Raw genomic sequence first — 15,895 nt, 5'->3', positions numbered from 1 at the left:
CACTCGCTTGAGATGGCAAATCATTGGCCCTGTTGTGTAGGATGAGTAAGAACATGGTTTAGTAGAGACCCAGGAAAGACAAAGGGAAATAAAGGCAAAAATGCAGAATCGCCACTGATTGTGTAGGGGACACACTTGCCTATTGAGATTTCCCTGGTCTCCTCTCCCATTGTACCTATTGTCTGTCTCCATAGCTCACTTAGTAATAACAAACACTTAGATACAGTCTATTCTAGGCAACTCACTCTAGCCTCACAATGACCCTAGAAGTAGGTATTATTATCCCCATTTTATTGATGAAGAAATGGAAACAGAGAGAGGTTAAGAAATTTGCCCAAGTCTCACAACTAGTAAGTGGCAGAGCTGGGATTTAGATCAAGCAGTCTGGCCCGAAGTCTGCACTCTTAACCACTTGCTATATAATTAACACCCCCTGTTGAAATGTTCCTTTTCCCTCTCAGTCTCCGACTGTGAATTCCTGAAGGTCAGGAACTTGGTTTTACTCATTATTGTATCCACTCTCCTTAGTCAAGTGTCTGACATATGGTATATTCTTAACAAATGTTTGTTAAACTGAACCGAAATCCCCCTCTTTGTCTTCAAATCCTCCATGTTTCTAAGATTCCAGTAGGTCCCCTAGCTGACATAGATTTTATTCGACCATCTCCACCCCAATCCCTACTCACCCAACAGGCTTCTTCTCATGAGCAGTGCCCCCACTTAGACTACTTTTATTTCTCCTTCCCTCACACCCCTAAATTCTACAGGCCCTCCCATTTGACAAGATTCTACACTCAGCAATCAGAAATATTAATTTGTGCTAATATTAACAGCTTATAACTTGTTGCCTCTCTCAGTGGGATTTCCTAACCCAAATGGAAAAACACAAATTCATTAATTCAGACAATTCAACAATTCTTTACAGTCTGATTCATGGAAGGTTAGGGCAAGGCAGGATTTTATTTATTTATTTATTTTTGGCTGTGCTGGGTCTTCGGTTCATGCGAGGGCTTTCTCTAGTTGCGGCAAGTGGGGGCCACTCTTCATCGCGGTGCGGGGACCGCTCTTCATCGCGGTGCGCGGGCCTTTCACTATCGCGGCCCCTCCCGTTGCGGGGCACAGGCTCCAGACGCGCAGGCTCAGTAGTTGTGGCTCCTGGGCCCAGCCGCTCCGTGGCATGTGGGATCTTCCCAGACCAGGGCTCGAACCCGTGTCCCCTGCATTAGCAGGCAGATTCTCAACCACTGCGCCACCAGGGAAGCCCAAGGCAGGATTTTAAAGGTCATCATGTTCAGTCTCCTCATCCTACAAAGGAAGAATCTGAGTCCTGAAGGGGGAAGTTACTGGTTCTCCATCACGCTGCCAGTTAGAAGCAGAGCCAGCTCTCTTTACTGATGGATAGGAAATGGTCCTTCCCTTCAAGGACTTTGTGATGGAAAGATTGCTGCAGGTACTAGTAGGGGTGGTGTTGGGAGTAGAAAGACCTTCTCAAATCATTCCATGTAGGTGACCACCTACTTGGTTGTCCTCTGCTTTGGACACCTAGTGGTGGTTCCTAGCAATCTGGTCCAGAGTTGGGGAGCCTGCAAAAGTAAGGAAGCTGTGATAACAGCTAGAAGCCAAATATTGCAAGGACCTCACTTAATGTGTGCTTATGGTTTCAGTACAAGTAGCAGCAACTTTCTGCAAACTCATTTTAAGATCTTTGAATTGACAGAACAGATCAAGAAGCAGGCATTTATTTGTTTCAAGTCTTGGGTTTGGGGGAACATTTCAGTTGAGTAGGTTTTTATTTTAGCTAGTCCTCTCTGTTGGCTCCCTGTAAAATGCTGTTTTCTTCATGGCTCCATTCCCGTCTTTTCACTTATACACTTTTCCTGACTGATCTCATCCATTCTCATGGCTTCAGCTTCTGACTTGGCCCTCAAATCCTTACCAACTGGCAGTTTTCTCCCCTGAGCCCCAATCACTATATTGAATGCTTTCTGGACATCTTCACCTGGGTGACCCACAGTCTATTAGACTCCATAACTTTTAGGAAGGCTTCATCAATCCTTTTCTCCAAGGCCTACCCTATACCTACTACTCCAGGTTGATCAATATCCTGTGATGTACTCTCATAGCACTCTGTGCCTACAATTTATTATTACCGATAATAGTGGTGAGGGTCAATTTTATGTTTCAACTTGACTAAGCTATGATGTGCCCAGATATTTGGTCAAACATTCTGGGTGTTTCTGTGAGGGTGTTTTGGGATGAGATTAACATTTAAATCGGTAGACTGAGTATAGCAGATTGCCCTCTATAATATATGTGGGCCTCATCAAATCAGTTGAAGTTCTTAATAGACAAAAAGCTGCCCCTCTCCCAAGTAGGGGAGAATTCTCCTGCCTGATGGCCTTTAAACTGGGACATCACTTTTCCTGGTTCTACAGCAGCCTGCTGGCTTTGGGACTTGAATGGGGACATCGATGCTGCAGATTTTGGACTTGCCAGCCTCCATGGTCACCTGAGCCAATTCCTTACAATAAATTTCATATATTCTATTGATTCTGTTTCTCTGGAAAACCCTGGCTAATACAATAGTGAGAGCTATTTATTGCCTTGTTTTACTATGTGCTATAAGCACAAACACATCCTAACTGCACTTAACATTCTCTACAACCATAGTGGCAGGTATTTATCTTATAGATGAGGAATCAGGTTCAGCATGGGATACTAAGTGTCCAATGTACTCTCATTCCAAAGTCCAGCACTAGGCTGCACTGAAGGACTCTTCAATTTTCTGGTTACCTGTGTGTCACTTTCACTGAACTGGAGGTTTCCTTTCCTCTCTCTGCATCACTCAAATTCATTAAATCCTAAAAAAGAATATTTTACCTTTCCATCCAAGCTGCTTATGACAGATATTCCAGTCATCTGAGGAAGAGAAGTTAGGGAAAGTGGTAGAGAGCACTAGAGGCCCTAAATTTTTGGTATGCTGTAACATGTTACCACAGAACTCTAAATATAAAGTGATGGAAACGTCCCACGACCAACATTCTCAGCACAATGCTTCATGCCTACTAATGTCTTCCTTGCCAAGATTTTCAAGTCTGTCCATTAATTTACTTTTAAATTTTAACCCTGAGAACTCTAGTTTTATGATGAAAGTCAGTGGAAAATAGAAGGAGCTTCATTCATTTATTTATTTATCCATTCATATCTATTGAGTCACTACCATTTGTAAGTATTGGGCTAGGCATTGAGGTTGACAAATATTTCTAAATTATTGATACAGGTAGATCTCTTTTAATGAGAGTATATGTTCCTATATGTTACCAGGCATACTTTATTTTCAGAAATAGAAATGAAATGAGACGTGCTATACAAATATAAGATATGTTTTTTAGGAAATTTGAAGACATTGAAGGTTTTTGAGCAGTATCTGAAGTCTGGCAGCATTCTGCAGAATGAATTAGAGAGAAGAGAGAGAGACTGATGGCAGGGACATAAATTAAGAAGTAATTGCAATAAGTTGGAGAATGTTGCAATTAGGCAACAAGTTAATCATGTTCTGGCCTCAGGTACTGAAAGCAGAAATGAAAAGGAGGTGGGGTGGGGGAAAAAGTATTGCAAAGGAAGATTTGGCAAGATGTGGTGACTAGCAGATGTTAAGGGAAGGAAAACAAAGTGACTCTAGGAGTTTGAGTATGGGTGACTAGAAGAATGGAACTTTGGAAGGAAGGAATGATTTGGCGGCAAAAGCCCTGTTTCAGATACACTGAGTGTGTGGGAATGTGGTCTCTGGGAGGGGCTGCCCGGTGGGAGATTGGTGAGGTGCAATGTGGGATTACCCAAACCATGTCTTCCTCTTCCATTCAATTACCCCTTTAGTTGATTCACAAGAATACTATACAATCATTTAAAATGATGTACTTGGAAATATATTTATTTATTAACATGAAATGAAGTTTGCACATTAAGTGGAAAAGAGTAAATAGAAAAGTCTGGAAGGGCTTATCCCAAATGTTAACAGTGGTTGCCTTTGGGTGGTAGGATTATGGTGATTTTTTTCCCTCTTCTTTATGAATGGCATCTTTAAACGTTTGGCATAAATATGCTATTTTGCCCTCATCTGAGACCAGTCCCAGATCAAGGACTGAATGAGCTCTGCTGTTCCCTTTAGTCTGTGTGGCTCACATCCTCCTGGGCTGGTGTCTGAGAGCTTCCCACAACTCTCCCCCTGAAGGACATTCCCACCCTGCTCACGGGGCAGCCAACAAAACTGCAGTGGCCACAGCTCAGCCAGCCTCCGCATCAGTCCCCTCCCTGATGGCAAAGCTCCCCACGTGCAATGTGTGGCTGGGACATCGTTGGGGCTGTCATCCTAGGAGGCGGCCTTCTCTTTGAAGAAGTCAGGCTAAGAAGCCACGTGAGAAGAAGTGGTGAGGGGAGCTTTGATCCTGTCAGAACACAGGAAGCTCAGAGCCTGTTTCTCCTGAATGAGCAACGAGACCTCTCAGTGGCCTCAGGTGGCCCTGCCCAATCTCTCGTCTCTCTCCCCATTACCCAAGAACTCTCTGAGTGTGGAAGACTTTCCCCAGGCTTTCCTGATGCAACAGAATGAGCGCGGGATGGGCACAAAGCACGAGAATTTGCATTCTTGCTCCACCACCTCCTAATCGAATGTGTGCCAGGCACCGTCACTCTATGTGTATCAACTCATTGAATCCTCACGCCACCCCTAAGAATCTGGTGACAATTATGTTACTGTTTCTCCTGGCCCCAGAGAACTGCTGAGTTCTCCCCTCACCCTGACCTTCTCTCTGGCTGCTACCCTACAATGCTCCTCCATCTCAGCTAAGCTCCTGCCAAAACTGTCTCTAGCTTCTCGCTCAAGTTTGCTTCTCATCCCACTGCAATCCTCTTCCCTCCAACTGCATCGGTAGAGTCCCTCAGTAATCTTCAGGCTGCCAACTTCTATGTATATTTTTCCTCATTTTACATCATCTCTCTGTGCATTTGATTAAGTTGACCAGCATCTCTTATTTGGCTTCCAAGATATTCTCTGTTCCCCCACACTCCCTCGCCCTATATTATGAACCTTGTTGAGACTCCACGTCTCTAGGAAACCATCTCGGATTCCTGCCTACCTTCTGTCGAGCCAATGACACCCTCTTCTGTGTTACCTCTGGACCTTGCACATGTCCTCTTTGTTATACTTATCACATTACATTATAATTTGTTGACCTGTGTCCCCTATTAGGCAGAGTGCTCCTTAAGGGCAGAAATCATACTCCATTTCTCTATTCTAAGTATTTAATACATAATAGGTCCTCAATAAATTGCTTATTAAATAAATAACTGAGTAAATTGATGAGAACGGCCAGGCACACAAATAGCTCATTTAATAAATTTGCTAAGGAAAGCCAAAAGGTGGTTGGAAACGGGAACAAATGGTAGAGAAATGTGGTTTTGCGTGTGTGTTCGTTTTATTTGGGGGGTGGCTAAGACCTGAGAAAAAGTGGCCCTAGGAGAGAGAAGAGGTTTTTAGGATAGGGGAGAGCTAATCATGTTTGCAGACTGAGGGGGAAAGCCCGTGGTAAAGGAAGAAGCAAGGAATGGGTTTGGGGAAAAGGCTGAACAAGGGTTTGTGAAGAAAATCAGGATGGGCCCCAAAGCATAGGTGGAAGGATTAGCCATGGACAGAGGAGAAGCCAGGGCTGTCCCCTCACCAGCTCGACCCTGCCCTTCTCAGCGGCCACCGGCTCCTTTACCAGCCCCCTCAGCTGGGGCTCCCACCTCCTCAGGCACCAGCTTGTCTGCTACTACCTCAGCTGCCTGCACCGCCAACACCCAGCACGGGGGTAGCAGGTGGTGCGTCTCTGCTCGGTAATTCCTGAGCTCTACTGGCACGGTAGCCATCAGATGCTAATATTTCCTCTCTTCGACCACAGAACAAGGCCTTGATTCTCTTACAGCCACCCTAACCCCAGAATGCCTTCCTTTGACTTCCTCCTACTTATTATCGTTCCCTCCTTAGCTCTTAGGTCTGACAGTCAGAAAGCATTGTGGGAAATATATACTGGGCATGAAATATATACTGGGCATGAAACGGTCAAAGAAAACTCTTAGCGTGTGTGTGTGTGTGAGAGAGAGAGAGAGAGAGAGACAGAGAGAGAGAGGGGGAAAGAGAGAGAGAGACAGTGGTGTTGGGGGGGGTGGGTTCTAATGGTGAAGAATTTGTTTTTAGCTCAGATCTCAGTCAGGAAGTTATTCACTCCAGCAAAGGCACTAAATAGATTGGGTTAGAAAACAAAGATGGGTCACTGAATGCTCAGAGAAGTGTAAAGAGCCGTCTGGATCTGCAGCCTCTTGCAATTTAAGAGTGAGAAGCTGCTCCAGAATAATAATCAGGGTAGGCAGACAGGATTTTACAGAACTTTATATCCAATTATTCATTTGACAAATATCTGAGTGCTAACTATATGCCTGGCACTGTGCTAGACACTTAGAGGTAGAACACTCAACAAAACAGATCAAAATCACCACCCTCGAGGAACTTACATCTAGTGTGGGGAGACCAAAAATAAACATCTGAAATAGGTAAATGATACGGTGTGTTTGAAGATGATGAGTACTATGGAAATCCATAGACTCCAGCATGGCCCCTAGTGATCCCACCTCCTGGAAACACAACTTGTGTTTCCTCCCACACTAAATAGGTCTGGCCTGTGAGACTGATTGGATACTGCAGAAATGATGGCATGTGACTTCCAAGGCTAGGTTATAAAAGACATTGCAGCTTCGGCCTGGCTGTCTCTTAGATTGCTTGTTCTGGGGTAGCGGTTGCCATGTCATGAGGCATACACTCAAGCAGCCCGGGGAGAGGTCCACGTGGGAGGAAACTGAGGCTTCCTGCCAACAGCCATGTGAATAAACCATATTAGAAATGAAGCTTCCAGCCCCAGTCAAGTCTTCAGATGACTGCAGTCTGGGGCGACATGTAACTTACAACCTCATAGGAGATCCCAGCCAGAACCACCTAGAACTCCCTAATTCCTGACCCACAGAAACTGTGAGAGATAAGACATTTCTATTGTTGCTTGAAGCTACTAAGTTTGGGGGTTACACAGTTACTGTGTAACTATTACTGTTACACAGTAATAGTTAATACTATTATTAACTATTAGTAATTGTTATATAATAGTAATAGTTATTACTATTATAATAGTTACTGTGTAACTATTACTGTTACACAGTAATAGTTGACTAATAAAAAAAAAGTCAGGAGTGACAGCAGGTGGGATGGAGGGGCAATTTTAAATAGGATGGTCAGGGTACACCTCGCTTCAAAGGAGACACTTGAGCAGAGATTTGAAAAGCGGTCTGGGAAATAGGCAGGCAGATATCTGGGGAAGAGCATCATGGGCAGAGGAAACAGCCAGTCCAAAGCCCTGAGGAGAAAAAATTCTTGGAGGATTTGAGGCACAGTTAAGGACTGTGTGGCTAGAGTGGAGAAAGAGGGGGAGAGAAGTTGGTGATAAGGTTGGAGAGGTAATGGGGGAGGGGCAGTGGCTGATCATGAGAAATGAAAAATGACTATTGGATTTAGCGCCATAGAAGTCACTGTTGACCTTGATAAAAGTAGTTTCAGTGAACTAATGGAGATGAACGCCTGCTTGGAGTGGGTTTCCAAGATAATGGGAGAAAGGAATTGGAGGCAGCAACTCTTTCAAGGAGTTTCAAGGGGAAAAGAGAAATGCAATGTAGCTGCAGAAGAAAGTGGGTCAAGAAAAGATTTATTTTTCAGATGGGAGAAATAATAGCATGTGGGCATGCTGATGAGAATGAGCCAGTGACAGTGGATGATGGGGAGAAGTGCCGGAGTGACGTGCTTGAGTAGGTGAAAGGGGATGGGATTGAAGGCATACGTGGAGGAGCTGGACTTACAGAGGAGACAGAGGGCTCATCTTAGGAAAGGTCGGAAGGCAGAATATGAAACAGGTACTGGAGGAGGGCAGATGTCATGGTGGGAGGCTGTGGCAGTTCTCGTCTGATTATTTCTCTTTGCTCATTGGAGGAAGTCAAAGATTATAGTAGCAATACAATGATAAAAACTGTGTATAAAATGAACCAGCATATAACAAAGATAGAATAAAGGCCCCAGCAGAAGAAAAACACATCTCAGTACAGTCTGTTGTTTAGAAACAATGGCATGGAACATAGAAGAGAATCTACAGAACTGGGATAACAGAATTACGACTTCAACAAGAACACAGGGGATTCTCTCAGCCAGACCTAAGGACTTTTACCAGTTCCTTAGAGAGTCTCCTTAAAACTTTCATAGTTTACATATGCACTTATGTGTGAGTTAGCCATATGGTAAGATGTATAAAGTTTTAATTGCAGAATGTGTGTTATATCATTCTTAATTTTCGCATCTTCATCAAGACCTAAGGTAAAAAGATTTTTTTTAAGGTCTTGCTATAGAAAGATATCTGGATTGGGTGGATCTTACCTGATTTTGGAGTCAACATGTGGGTGTCCAAAGTTCTTGTCCTGAGGTTTTACCAGGAAGATATACTATACTCTATATCATCATATAATGTTATGCTCAAAATCATCCCTCCAACTCACCCAAACTGCATCCTTGGATTGAATTGGTACCCTTGTCTGTCCCTTTCCTCCAGTTAAAATGTTTTAGTTTGGGACATTCAAATGTATCCTTCTTACTGCCTGCAATTATTAAAATGAGGACCAATCATTAGCTCTGACTGGTCCTGGTCCCCTCTCCCTTTGGGTTCATTAAGCCCACATTCAAACAGAACCCATGGCCAGATGCCCTAAGTGCTCTGACATGCTTTGTTATGCTTGAGCTCCCTAAACAGGCAAGCAGCTCAGCTCTTCCGTCCTGGACACTCCCACACCCTTTTGTTCCATAAACTGAGGGGAGGATAATTCTTTTTTATTAAGACCCATCTAGGATAAGTTAAATAGCCTGCTGATTTCCCCCAAAATACCATGAGTTATCTTCAAGTCTCCTTAGGTAGCACTGAGGGAGGTTGGTGGAGAAAGAGGCAGGGGGAGTGTTTGACTCATGTTTGAGAATTGTTCTACAATAAAGAGATTAAAAAAAAAATTAGATTCCTTCTGTATGTGACTTTCATTCAAACACAAAGCTTCTCTTTAAGTAAAAAAAAAAAAATCCTATTATGCTTACAATTGTGCATTACCAAAAGCCTCAAATTAAATTGCAAGAGAATTGAGAAAATAGGACTATTAAAATATTTGAGTAATTTACTGGAGTTGAGTGAGGAGGAAAAAAGACTGTTCCAGCTTCCTCCTACCTTCTATCCCCCTCCCCCCCCCCCCACTCTCTTCCTCTGTCTGTCTCTCACATTTTGACAGGGGAAATAGCTTTGGAGAATGATATGAGGGGACCTAGGGAACGTGATCCTGCCATGGCTTTAACTGGCTGCCATATTGACCCTCAGATGGAGTGCAGAGTTTGTCCTCTATCCTGCTCTACTCCTCCTTTTCATATCATTCCAATTGGAATCATCCATTGTACATGCATTGAGTTCCTACTATGTCTAAAGCACTATGGAAAGACGTAGTCTCCTTAGAAGGAAAAATTACACATGAAATAAGTAAAGCACTAGATTTTAAAAGTCTATACATTTAAAGACACCATATTATGTTATGAGCGGAAGACAGAGGAGAACTAAGATTTTTCCTTTGCCTCCTATTTTCCAGGCACAGAGCTACAGGATTTATAATCTCTCATTTACTCTTCACATTAAAATCATGACATAGATATAGCTCGCTTTTACAGTTAGTGGGAAAAAGTCTTGGGAAGGATGAAGAACTCACCCAAGGCTGCACAGATGGTAAGGAAAAAGACGTCACTTTCAATGAGAATAGATGAATATGCCAGAATTTTAAGGATCAGACAGGAAGGAGAGGGGAGAGCAACCTAGGTTGAGTTGAGGAATTCCTGGAGCCAGCTGTAAGCAGTGGAAGGCTTCTGTCAGGGAACAAAGTCAAAAGTCCACTATTTATCCCATAATGGATCCTACCCACAGTGCGACATCCATTATGGGATAAAGTCCTGCCCTTGCTGGAAAACACAGAATCGCTAGATCCAGGACTTGTGAGGGAGAAGAGTCTCAAACTCACCACCATCCAACATCTATTAAAATCTAGACCAGCAGATCTTACTGAACTGGTCCCCTGGAGAACTGCTTTTACTGAACTGAGCTTTGGTATGGTCACCCCAAACGAATTCCATCCCAGTGTAGACCATTAGAATTGTTGAGGAACTCCCCTGTCACGTTATATAAGATCTTCTTTATGAGCTTGAGAAAATTTTTCTTTCTGGTTTTAGGAATAAGTTGAATATACATATATATTCCTGATATCTATAACCTATCAAGAATGGGTTGTTATGGCTTGTTTTTACCTCATGACCCCTGTGAGCTGGGCAGTCGGTTAGCTCCTCTCTTTCTGATTGATCTCCAGAAAGCTTGGACCAACTGGCAGCCTACCAGCAGCCAAGAGTTGGGACTCTTAGGGATCTATATATATTTGTATCCCCCTTATTCCTCATCCTTATTTTTCCTTTCTTTTATTAATCTGCTTTTAATTTAATTTAATATTTTACATAAATTTAGTATCTTATCTTGATCAACTGTATCTCTATGAGCATCTTAAATCCTTTTTCAGAACAGGGGAGAGAAGGAGGAAAGAAGGAAGAAAGGTGGAGGTAAGGAAGGAGAGACTACTAAAAGTCCCAGGATACCATGAAAGTCTAAGTCAGAAAGGGCAGCCAGCTCTTAACAATCACAGGGTAATGAATAGTACGGAGCCAAACAAAAGTCAAGAATAGAAACTGAATCAGATTTCTATTTCAGCATCAGAGCTGGTCCATTGCAGAAGCCATGAAGGACAGAGCAAGGACTCTGTGACCCCACCCAGATTTCCCAGTGCAGCAAGGTGGGGTGGTGGGGGGAATAGAAGAGATGAAATGTCACTTCTTTATTGCTGGTCATTAATAATGATTTGGAAATGCCAGATCATTCATATTATCCTTAGATTAAGCTTCTTCAAGTTTCAGTGATTTTGTTAGACCTATGGCATGGAAGTCTATATTTATATTTCCATAACCTGGAAATGCTCAAATTCTGTGGCTTTTTAACACCCCGATAACAATCGCCCAAGCCCCTGTCCTCTACGGCTGCAGGAAGTCTAGCCTCTTATCAGGCTCACCTTCTCAAGTACTGAGAAGTGGTCACTGAGAAAAGCTTACTTGCCCCATAAATCTTCTCTGTCACATGTCATCTCAGCCAGAGCTCTTGCCCCAGAACATCAAGGTGCCAAGACCCTGCTTTCACCTCTTGTCATCTCAGAACTTGATCTTCCAGGAATAGCAGCTCACTCCACACACTGTGTCTTAAGTGTGGGCACAAACATGTTCTTTAACTCCCCAAACATGGCTCACACTGGACAAGGGACGTGCAACAGAGGGAGTAGCTGATACATGCCATCACCTCTCCATGATCCCAACCTCAGCCCCACCTCCACCAGACCCAGAGCTCTTCCCCTCTTCCGTCCAGAGCCCACCTCGTTTCTCTGCCTCTCTACATGGGAACATCCACTGTCTCCTGCCCTCTTACAGGGTACCTTGTGGTTCTTCCTTGGTGACAAAAATGGCCTGTTTGGCATTAAATAAAAGCACGCAGCACACCGACCACCCAGGCCAGTTTGCTCCTGGTGTGTAGCAGGAAATCAGGCTTGTGTGGCCCAGCTGCTGTCCCCTGGTCCCCAGGTCTTAGAGTGTAAATGCTTGAGCAAAAACCCCACCCATGCCTTGCATGCACTCACGTTGTTCACAATAGCACAGCTCAAATGCAAGTGTAGAAGAAAATGTTCTAATACTGCAGGTAATAGATCACACTCCAGATAATCCAAACAGCGTACTTAACACGTCTGAAGCAGGCTTCCCCAGGGACAATGAATGGATACTTGCCTTACATCTACCTGACCAAATCGATCACTAAAAGGACCCTCTCAGGACAAGAGCGGGTATTCTCATACTCCAGCTTCCCCACCCAAGAGGCAGAAGCTGCTGCCAGCCCTCAGCTGGCAGTTTTCCAGCTCCATCAGGGTTAAAATCCATTCTCTACCAGGCAACATATTACTTCTTTATGACTCCTTCATTGTGTCTATTTCTGATTCTGGTTCTAACATTCTTTAAGGCAGCAAAAGATCTCACATACCAAACTCGAATATCTAAAAATGTCCAAACCTACCGGTAAACTAAATCTTTAATGTCATAAGCAATGCAGTGGTGCTTGTGATATGTTGTTACTTATGCTTTTTTTTTTTTTTTTAAGATTTATTTATTTTATTGATTGATTGATTGCTATGTTGGGTCTTCGTTTCTGTGCCAGGGCTTTCTCTAGTTGTGGCAAGCGGGGGCCACTCTTCATCGTGGTGCACGGGCCTCTCACTATCGCGGCCTCTCTTGTTCCGGAGCACAGGCTCCAGATGCACAGGTTCAGTAGTTGTGGCTCACGGGCCTAGTTGCTCCGCGGCATGTGGGATCTTCCCAGACCAGGGCTCAAACCCGTGTCCCCTGCATTAGCAGGCAGATTCTCAACCACTGTGTCACCAGGGAAGCACCAACTTACGCTTTTTTAAATGTAAACTTGATCATTTCAGTTTAAGGCTGTGTCTCCATATATAGTCAGTTGAATATGACAATAAGTAATTGTTTTCTAAACTTCATAATTTTTAGTGACTGAGTAATGGATCAGTCTCTGAGTGAGTCATTCCAGTTATCCTAATGACTAGAATAACTATATGAGTTTTGCTGACTTGAGTCAGGCTTCTAAAGCTTGTACGCTCCTGGGGTACTGATAAGATAGGCTCCCTGAAACTGAAGACCACACCCCAAATTCATAATGAGCTTCCCAAGTGCAGCCACGGTTTGAGGACCTTCCTGAGCCATCACTAGCATCTCTCTTTGACACCTCTTTAACAATAGCAGCACTCAGGTGCCAGTTAAGGACACTTTTCACTGAATAACAAGGACCTTTCTTACAGAACATCCTAAGATTTATTTTCAGCTCTTGACCACTTGCTTCTGTTTGTGTTGGCTCATTTATCAAGTTGCTACTACGTGCCAATCTCTGTGATAAGCTATTATGTATGTTATCTATAATCTTTAAGAAAATCCTGTGAGATGAACATCATTTTCCTATTTTACAGATGATAACATGCAATTCATAAAGTTTAAATGCCTTGCCTAAGGACTTATAGAAGTAAGTGGCAAAACCAGGATACAAATGCAAATCTTCCTAGATCCAAATCTTTCACTTTTTCTTATTTCTGTTCTGGGTATTTCCTGCTGGCTTATCAGAGAATAAGTATTAGTGGCCACCTGTGTAAGTCAGTGTGCAATAATAAGAGATACCACACAGTAATTTGAACAGGTGAAGTTTAATATAAAGAATTGTTAACTACATCAGGGGATTGGAATAAAGAGAAATTGTCTAGTAAAAAAATAAAGAAGAACTCATATCTCAATGATAAGACAAACTACTTATTATTTTTTTAATGGGCAAAGAATTTGAATAGATATTTCACCACAGAAGATATATGAATGGCTGGTAAGCACATGAAAAGATGTTCAACATCATTAGTCATTAGGGAAACGCATATTAAAACCACAATGAGTCTGCTAAGGTTTCCAGCACAGATGCAAGAAAAAAGTGTCCTTGCGCTTCCTGTCTGTCTGATTGTGGCAGTCCAGATTGAATGGGGGAATACAGGGGGAAAAAAAAAAAAAAAAAACCACAATGAGATATCACTTCATACCACTAGAATGTTTATAACACAAAAGACAGATAATACCAAGTGCTGGAAAGGATGTGGAGAAACGAACCCTCATATATTGCTGGTGGGAATGTAAAATGGTGCGGCTACCTTGGAAAACAGGGCGGCAGCGTTTCTTAAAAAGTGAAAGAAAAACCATGTAACCCAGTGATTCCATTCCTAGGTATTTACACAAGAGAAGTGAAAACATATGTCCACACAAAGACATGAACCTGAATGTTCAGAGCAACATGATTCATAATAGCCAAAGCCTTGAAACAAATCAAATGTCCATCAACTGGTGAATGACTAAATAAATGGGATCCACCCATACAGTAGACTATTATCCAGCCATAAAACAGAATGAAGTACTGAAACAAGTTCAATGTGGATGAACTTTGAAAACATTTTGCAGAGTGAAGGAAGCAAGAGACAAAAGATCACATATTGCATGATTCCATTTATATGAAAAGTTCAGAATAGACAAATCTGTAGAGAAAAAAAGTAGATTAGTGGTTGGCTGGGGTGGAGAATGGGAATTGACTAAAAGTGGGTATGAGGGATTTTTGTGGGGTGATGGAAATGTTGATAAAGTTGGATTGTGATGACGGTAGTACGGGTCTGTAAATATACTAAAAATTATTGAATTTTACACCTTAAATGAGTAATTTTTTTAAAGTAAAGAGAACTTTAAAGAATACAGGAAAAGTAGATATGAGGAGCAGCCACTACCACAAGGGCTCAGAGCACCCCCAGAGGAGCACGTCCCACCCCACCCACCCCACCCCCTCAGCACTCCTCCCGTCACCTGCCTTGCCTCCAACTTCAAAGAAATTTGAAGCAATCAGACATGAATTCCAACTTCCCACCTTTTTACTTGCAACCTCCTTCTCCTGTTTTCTCCAGACCCAGAGGGTGAAGGGTCCCTTTTCCCAATCTAAGCTGGTCACGTGCTCCTCATCCCATCCTGCGCTGTCCTCCCGGGCTCTGCTCCACACTTAATCCACACACATCCCCACCCCCCGCCTCAAAGTCAGCCTCTCCTTCTCCACTGCCCTCTGCCCCATATCAAAATGCACACACCTCCTCCATCCGAAGAAAAAGAAAACGTCCTCTGCAATTCTGCCACTCCTTCCACTACTTCTTTGTCTTCTTTCCTTCTTAACTTCTCAGAAGAATGGTTGGCAACCACGCATCTCCATTCTTCTCCCATTTATGTGTCAATTCACAGACATAAGGCTTCTGCCGCTTACCCTTCAACTATTGCACTCTGAAAACAAGACAATGACCTCTTCCCAATTGCCCAATCAAATAGATTCTTTTTTCGGGCCTCATCTGATTTGCCCTCTCTGACCGCTCCCTTTGAGGAGCTCCCTTCTCCCAGAGTTTCCCCTGGTACTTGCCACTGTGCCGACGCCCCTTCTGCCTGGTGCTCCCTAGTATTCTGACTTTGGCCCCATTCCCTTCTCAGACCACATCCCTCTCCAGGGCCATCTCTTCACTTCCATGGCTTCATCAACCACCTCAGGGCTGGTGGCTTTGCAAACTCTGTCTCCAGACCAGGCCTCGCCACTGAGCCTGGGAGTCAGAGATCCAACTGCCTTCTACATCTCTCCATCTGGGTGGTCTCCCAAAACCTGCTTCTCCTCCAGGGCTCCCTCTACCCATAAATGTCACCACTAGCTACCTAGTTTCTCAACCACAAACCTTGGGACCATCCTAGTCTTCTTTTGCTCCCTCACTCCCTGTAATCAAATCACTAAACTGTATTGTTTTTATAATACAATTTGAAAATCTCTCTTTAAAGCTGACCTTTCCATCCTCAGTGCCACTACCTGGCTAAGAAGCAATATCACTTGTAGTGTGTGTTTTGTTTTGTTTTTTAAACCCAGACATGGAATTAGCATCACTGGCGCAGAACTGATCACCTCTGAGGCTGGAGCCCCTTCCGTAATGCTGATGGGGAGCCTGGTTTGGACCCTCTGCACTGGGTCAGGGTTTGTCATAGAACAAGAATCACGAACCCAGTCTA

The 15,895-nt window shown here is 43.4% G+C and overlaps 1 long non-coding RNA gene and 1 other non-coding gene across 2 annotated transcripts in view; one reads left to right on the top strand and one right to left on the bottom strand.

Annotated features, from left to right (window-relative positions):
• Positions 1 to 950: 950 nt before the first annotated feature.
• LOC132369606 (uncharacterized) overlaps positions 951 to 15,895 on the bottom strand; it is a 44,175-nt gene continuing 29,230 nt past the window's right edge. Inside the window, exon 4 of the long non-coding RNA XR_009504452.1 lies at positions 951 to 1,583. This is a non-coding gene — a long non-coding RNA (uncharacterized LOC132369606). The remainder of the gene's footprint in view (positions 1,584 to 15,895) is intronic.
• LOC132354868 (small nucleolar RNA SNORA31) lies at positions 13,721 to 13,822 on the top strand. Its single transcript, XR_009499441.1, has one exon. It is a non-coding gene; the product is annotated as a small nucleolar RNA SNORA31 (small nucleolar RNA).

This window comes from Balaenoptera ricei, chromosome 1, assembly GCF_028023285.1.
Source record: "Balaenoptera ricei isolate mBalRic1 chromosome 1, mBalRic1.hap2, whole genome shotgun sequence".
NCBI classification, from domain to species: Eukaryota; Metazoa; Chordata; class Mammalia; order Artiodactyla; family Balaenopteridae; genus Balaenoptera; species Balaenoptera ricei.
The sequence above is the reverse complement of the archived record's forward strand: the minus strand, read 5'-3'. Positions and strand labels throughout refer to the sequence as shown.